This window comes from Portunus trituberculatus, chromosome 43, assembly GCF_017591435.1.
Source record: "Portunus trituberculatus isolate SZX2019 chromosome 43, ASM1759143v1, whole genome shotgun sequence".
Taxonomy (NCBI): Eukaryota; Metazoa; Arthropoda; class Malacostraca; order Decapoda; family Portunidae; genus Portunus; species Portunus trituberculatus.
In genome coordinates this window covers 5,394,171-5,401,670 of record NC_059297.1, presented here as the reverse complement: position 1 = coordinate 5,401,670, position 7,500 = coordinate 5,394,171, and positions in this window count along the sequence as shown.

Here is a 7,500-nt window from a genome sequence, read left to right as displayed (position 1 = left end):
ACGTCATTAACTTGCAAACCTTTGATCAGTTATAAAGAGCTCGCTTGAAAAAAAAAGAAAAAATTCGTGAGTTATTTTCAGAACTTGTAGTAGAATCATAAAAACATCTTTGATAATCCTAAATAGCTTTAGATATTATGAGTAATGATGAAAATAATGATGAAAATGTTTGAAAACCCCACTAACTTCCAAAATTACATCATTCTTGAAAACATCTTCGAAAACAAACACACACACACACACACACACACACACACACACACACACACACACACACACACACACACACACACACACACACACACACACACAGACAGACACATCAGTTCCCGCCACACGAGTGAGAGAGTGACTAAGGGATGACAGCAAGCCACTATATTGTTCCCTCACTCCATCTCCCCACGCCCTGCTCTGTCCTTCCTTGCTATATTTTGAATTTCTCATTTCTTCTACTTTGCGTTTGATTTTTTTATTTGACACTTTCTTCACGTATGTACATCGCTTTTGTTTATAGAGAGGAATACCAATAAATTTTTTCTTTTTTTAATTTTATGTATCGTCTGTAGTTTCTGTAGTTTCCTATTGATCGTTTAAGGATATTAATTTGATTCCCTTCCATCGATTGCCAGGTATGGTCTCCGTGGTGCTCCTTTGAATGGCGACGCACATACACACTTGTGATGATACTGTACGACGGACACACGCAGAGATCACAACGAACAGCCAGCCTTCCAATGCTTCTGCTGGGTTGCAGTTCACGTTTAGTACCTTTTTCACAGAAACCACAGCGTGAATAGTAATGATTCCTGCAACTGCTACTACTACTACTACTACTACTACTACAACTTCTATCATCATCACTTCTACTGCTAAAACAACAAAACAAGTACTTCTGCTATAATAACCACAGAAACAATAACAATAACAACTATTATTACCATTACTGGAACTACTACTACTTCCATACACAGCAAAATTTCAAAACCTCACCCAGTACACACACACACAACACCCTCACGTCAGTTGCTCCGCGGCGCCAGTACTCTACCGTCGACAGTCTCGGACGAAGCTGTCTTGGGTAGGAATTAATAACGGGGGACGCGCTAAACCCCGGATTGAGGGGCTATCATCTCTTGGTAGTGTGGAACCAGGTGTGTGGAGGGTTGACGCCACTTCACTCGTGTACAATATATCTCCTCCTCTAAACTAATACTACTACTATTATTATTACTACTACTACTACTACTATTACTACTACTACTACTACTACTACTACTACTACTACTACTACTACTACTACTACTACTACTACTACTAATTCTGTTGTCCTTCTTCCTCCTCTTCATTCTCTATCTATTCTTATTTCATTATCATATTTCTTTTCAGGTTTCCAGTTCTGTATTTTTTGTTTTCCTTCCTCTACAACCTTTTCCTTCTTATCCCTCTCCTCTTGTTACTTTTCCTCCTCTTCTTCTCCTTCATAAATGCCATCAAGTCTACTATTATGTGTTCTTCCTTTTTGTTCCACCACCACCACCACTTCTTTCTCCTCCTCCTCCTCCTCCTCCTCCTCCTCCTCCTCCTCCTCCTCCTCCTCCTCCTCCTCCTCCTTTACCTTCAGCTGGCCGGACACTTTTTACAGTCTCTCACGTTTAGCCACTTTGCCTCCTTTGTTCTGCTGTGCTTTGAAGACTGCAGGTATTTACCCTTCAGTCTACACCTCTACGCCTCCCACTCCCACTTCGCTATGCTTGAGTGCGCGCCCGACTTTGGCTCTGTGATCCCCCGCCAAGCACTGTCCACCTGACACTCCAAAGGCTGCCGATGGGAAGGAAGAAGACCTGCAGTAGAAGGAGCAGGAGAAGGTGGTGGAAGGAAGAGGAAGTGTAAGATGTGGAGAATGGGAAGAGAGGAAATAAAGGAAAGTGAAGGAGGTTGAGGAAAAATAAGAGAAAAAGGAATAGAAAAAGATATGGATATGAAGGAAGAGGAGATTAGTGATGTTACTACTGCTACTACTACTACTACTACTACTACTACTACTACTACTACTACTACTACTACTACTACTACTACTACTACTGCTACTACTAGTATTATTACTACTACTACTACTACTACTACTACCACTACTACTACTACCACCACCACTACTACTACTGCTACTACTGCTACCATACTACTACTACCACTACTAATTAATACCACAACCACCACTACTACTGCTGCTGCCACTGCTACTACTACTACTACTACTACTACTACTACTACTACTACTACTACTACTACTACTACAACTACTACTAAATTTACTGCTACTGTTGTTGTTGCTGCTGCTGCTATTAAAGAGCTAGATTATGACGAAAAATATAGAATCATTGGTGTCACAGATTCATGATATTTTTAATTCTCTCTCTCTCTCTCTCTCTCTCTCTCTCTCTCTTGAATGTATACAACTTTTTTTTCAACATTCTTTACACGCTTGGGCAAACACACACACACACACACACACACACACACACACACACACACACACACACACACACACACACACACACACACACACACACACACACACACACACACACACACACACACACACAGTTTACATGCTGGTAAGAGTAATTACCGGAGCTTCTGCCCATAAACATCTATCTTCCTCCTCCTCCTCCTCCTCCTCCTCCTCCTCCTCCTCCTCCTCCTCCTCCTCCTCCTCCTCCTCCTACTGCCCCGTTCCCTTCATTCTCATCACCACAATTACTGTTACTATTGTTGCTCTTGCTACTTTTGCTATTGTATTGATGTCATGTACTGTACCTTTAGTGTTCCTCCTCTTAACTTCCTCCTCCTCTTTTTTTTTCCCGTCCTCATTAACCTCCTTGTTCTGTTTATATCTCACACTCCACATCTTCACGTTCTCCTCTTGTTTATCATCATCTTTCTCCTCCTCCTCCTCCTCCTCCTCTTTTTGCATTACTACACGTGGTCTTTTCTCGTGGATCATCTTTCTTCTCCTGTTTCTCCTCCTCCTCCTCCTCCTCCTCCTCCTCCTCCTCCTCCTCCTTTTTTTCCTCCTCCTGCTTCTCTTTTTGCATTACTAAACCTTAAAACCAAATTATTTTCTTCACGTGGCTGTATCACTAGTGGTGGTCCTTCCCTGCAGGTATTTTCATCACAACTGTTTACCTGAGTACTAGTCATCTGTTTATGTTCAGTGTCACCTTTCTCTCACCCCCTCCCTCGCGTCCCCTTATAGCCAAACCAGTACCCGCGAACGATAACAGTACTAATGGAGGGATGGGAGTCATGGTTTTCACTACGTTCGTGTGTGTTTATTCTACAGGCCTCGATATCACTCCTCTCCATTGTAAAGAGATTAGAACCTCTTTGTTTGTATGTATTATGGTGTCTCACGCGTAGTTTGTTTTTATTAGTAGGTAGGAGATACACACGTTTAAGAATAATAGCAATAGTAGATGAAGTGTATTTTCTTTCAGTGTGTGTTTTTTTTTTAGGAGTGTAAGAACATATTAGGAGATAAATGAGCCACGAGGTCTACATGGGGCAATCCCTTTGTTAGGCATACCTACTTCCATCCACCTATCATAATCTTATCTAATCATCTATCGAGGCTTCTTACTCACTCCCTACTGACGTCCTGATTACTGAGACGATGCCATTCATCTACCGCTCCGTAAATCAGTTTATTACTGTATTCATGAAACTAAATCGAGCTTGGATGTGTTGCTTCTTGGATCGTATTACCCTTTCCTCTCTCATTTGGATTAATTTCGAAGACAAGATGTGATTAGCTGGATTTCAGGGTTTATCTTTCTGTTTAAGCTACATAATCTTTGTTGAATTAAGCTTGTATGAGTTAAAACCACCACCATCACCACCACCGCTACTACTGCTACTACTGCTACTACTACTACTGCTACTACTACTACTACTACTACTACTACTATTCTCTATTCCTCTCGTTTCTTTCTTCTATTCTCCATTCTAATCCTCCTCCTCCTCCTCCTCCTCCTCCTCCTCCTATTCTTCCGTTTCTCCTTCTTCTCCTTCCCTTTCTCATTTATCTCCTCTTCTTCTGTTACTCTTTTTTTTTATCCGCGAATCTTTGTTGAATTGAGCTTGGTGAGTTATTTCTTGGTTCATATTACCTTTTCCTCTCTCATGTGGATAAATTTCGAAAGCATGACATGATTAGTTGGATTTTCAGGGTTTATCTTTTCATCTTTGTTGAAATGAGCTTGGACGAGTCACTCCTTGGTTCATATTACCTTTTCTTCTCTCATCTGAAGGCAAGACACAATTAGCTGGTTCATCTTTCCGTTTAAGCTATAAAATCTTTGTTGAACTGTCACTAGAGTCATACAAACGCTCTAGAATTGTAACATCCACCACAGCCTGTTCAGCGACGATTAGGAATTAGAGATCATCGTCACATCGTCTTTATTAACCCTAGTAATTTTTTCTTTTTTTTTTTTATTTATACCATGTGGGCTTTTCATGGGAATTTCTTGGCTAAAGGAGGTATTTTTGGGTACCTCCTATCTGAAAGCCCACTCGCTAGGGAACCGTTACCCATAGTGAGGAAGCCCTACCCACACTCGGACCGTGGACAGGATTCGAACCCGTGCTCTTGGAAACCCCTGGGCCTCTAAAGCGCAAATGTTTCCTCTGTACCACGGCGGCCACATTACTCTTTTTTTTACCTGTTTTGTACATTGAATTTGTCTTTAACATCGTCCATTTTAGCGGTTCAGAATTCCCAATGCTTGTTTTCTTATTATTTCTTTTATCATGGATGTGGTTTCCTTGTTAACATCACCAGTGTATTTCTGTTTTATTAATTCTTACACCTTTCCTGGATCTCTGCTTGTATTTCATAGTTTTTTTTTCTTCCTTTTCTTTGACTCTAATCGTCTCAGGGAAGATTCAAATATCGAGACGTCAGAAATGAATTAGTCTGTTTTGGATACCATTCTATGTTTTATGACTTTTTTTGAGGGGGGAGAGGAAACCGGCCGTATAAAGGGTGTTTGTCTTGAAGATTTACTGTTTTTGTTCTGCCTCCTCACGTTAAATGATGATTATGATGAAAATGACGATGATAATGATGATGATGATGACGATGACAACAACAATAATAAAAACAATAATAACAACGGCGTTTCCTCCATGAATGCCTGTGTGTGTGTGTGTGTGTGTGTGTGTGTATGAACGCCTCTCGTCCTGTTTGGGGTCCTTCTGCGCTCTTCCCAGTGTTTCCTTTCTGAGTCTAAACGTTTCCCAAAGTAGCGGGTGAGTTATGGCAGCTCTGTTCTTTCTCCTCCCCACCTCCTTCAGACCTGCGTGTTCTCTGCATAACTGATATCTGAACCACCCAGACCATATCGCTTGAACATGCAAAGAAAACAAAGTGACACGGGTTTTCTTGGGCGTTTACATTGTCACGGTGGGCAAAATGCAAATGTTTTTCGGTTATTTTCATTCCTGCTCTCACTCCGGCATGCACAAGCGTCAGTTTCTTTACGGGACTTGGAAACACAGCGTGGGAGGACTTTCTCTTTGGTTTATCTTCGCACGCCAAAATGCAAATGCACTTCTATTCTCTCTCTCTCTCTCTCTCTCTCTCTCTCTCTCTCTCTCTCTCTCTCTCTCTGACTCATACCTTGAAACACTGCTTATTTTCAAAGGCCATAGAGATGATTATCCATGTTCTTCAGAGTCTTTCTCCTGTTACTAAGAAGGAAATTTTGTTGATTGGTCACTAAATTACTAAAAAAATACACGTAACTTAAAATAAAGCTTTTTTGAGAGTAGTGGTACTAAAGTATTTCAGGATATGGTTCACACACACACACACACACACACACACACACACACACACACACACACACACACACACACACTCTCTCTCTCTCTCTCTCTCTCTCTCTCTCTTTCTGAAATCACCATCAGCAAGCATCTCTTTCTCCACAACACACACATATCTTAAAAACACAGCGTGACATGTCTTTGCCCTTGGTTTATGCAGCCGCGACACTGATTTACCAGCGGCGACGGGGAGGAGACCAATGTAAGGAGGCGAGACATGGGTTTGGTAAGCAACGTGACATGTGTACGACGCTCTCTATCAAGTCAAACACCGCGAGGCTCCTGGCGCGGCATCTGCTAGGTCGGGGAGAAGTGGAGAGGGAGGAAGAGGGAACAAAGCGCTATTCTGGGTAACAATCGACCTCCTCCAAGCGGCTTTGATATTAAACTTCCTTATCAATCGCCCTTTTTTCATTGATAATATTTTTTTTTTATTTGCACTCCCGCTCAACCTCAATTATCTTTTTTTTTTTTTTTTATCTTCTGAGGCTCTCCTACTCCTCCTCCTCCTCTTACTACCCTTTGTGCTCCTCCTCCTCCTCCTCCTCCTCCTCCTCCTCCTCCTCCTCCTCCTCCTCCTCCTCCTCCTCCTCCTCCTTCTCCTCCTCCTCCTCCTTCTCCTTTGCTGTCCTGTCTCTATCACTGGTAATTAGCCTCAACAAACAGCCTAGGAAGATCTCAGGGTCTATTGCTCTTTGTCTTTCTTTGTATTCCTCCTCCTCCTTCTCCTCCTTCTCCTCCTTCTTCTCCTCCTCCTCCTCTTCCTTTGTGGGGGTCTATTCATGTTGTTCGTTGTATTGATAGTATTTAAAACTAATTATCCATTTCCTGTACAGTTTCCACGGACGTTCTTCACACTGGAGGTCCGGGGCTAATGTGGGAGATTCATGATCATAGCACATCATTAAGATTAGAGACACGACTTATGGTAGGTCTCCTCCCTGGTGGGGAGCAAAATTCATCGGTGTTATCGTCTTTTTTAATTTCTTTTTCGTACTGTTTCGATATCATAGTTCCCAGGATTCTCATAACGATTAACTGGTTTCACATTGTTTGATTGTTTTTTATTTGTGTTTCTCCTCCTCATGCCCCTTCTCGTCTTTCTCCTGCTTCTCCTCCTCCTCGTCGTCGTCGTCGTCCTCCTCCTCCTCCTCCTCCTCCTCCTCCTCCTCCTCCTCCTCCTCCTCCTCCTCCTCCTGATTATAACTATCTTCTCTTTCTCCTTATCCATCAAAGCAGTCAAGGTCCAAATCTATGCACGTGGGAATTCTTGTAAAACACACACACACACACACACACACACACACACACACACACACACTCTCTCTCTCTCTCTCTCTCTCTCTCTCTTCTCTCTCTCTGTCTCTCACCTTATATCACCTAGCACAACCTCACCTCTAACCAAAACAAGCCAAACCAAACCAAACCTAACCTTTCCCAATATATCTCCAGACTCTCTCTAAGGTGACAGATTGCCTCGTAAACAGATGAAGGCCGGGCGGCGCACTAACACTGGCATCAAGAGAAGCTCAGAGGTCATTGCAGGCTTGAAATGCAGTTTAAAGGTGTTTCATGACGTAATGTAACTCAGAGTGAAAGAAAATTAGAGCT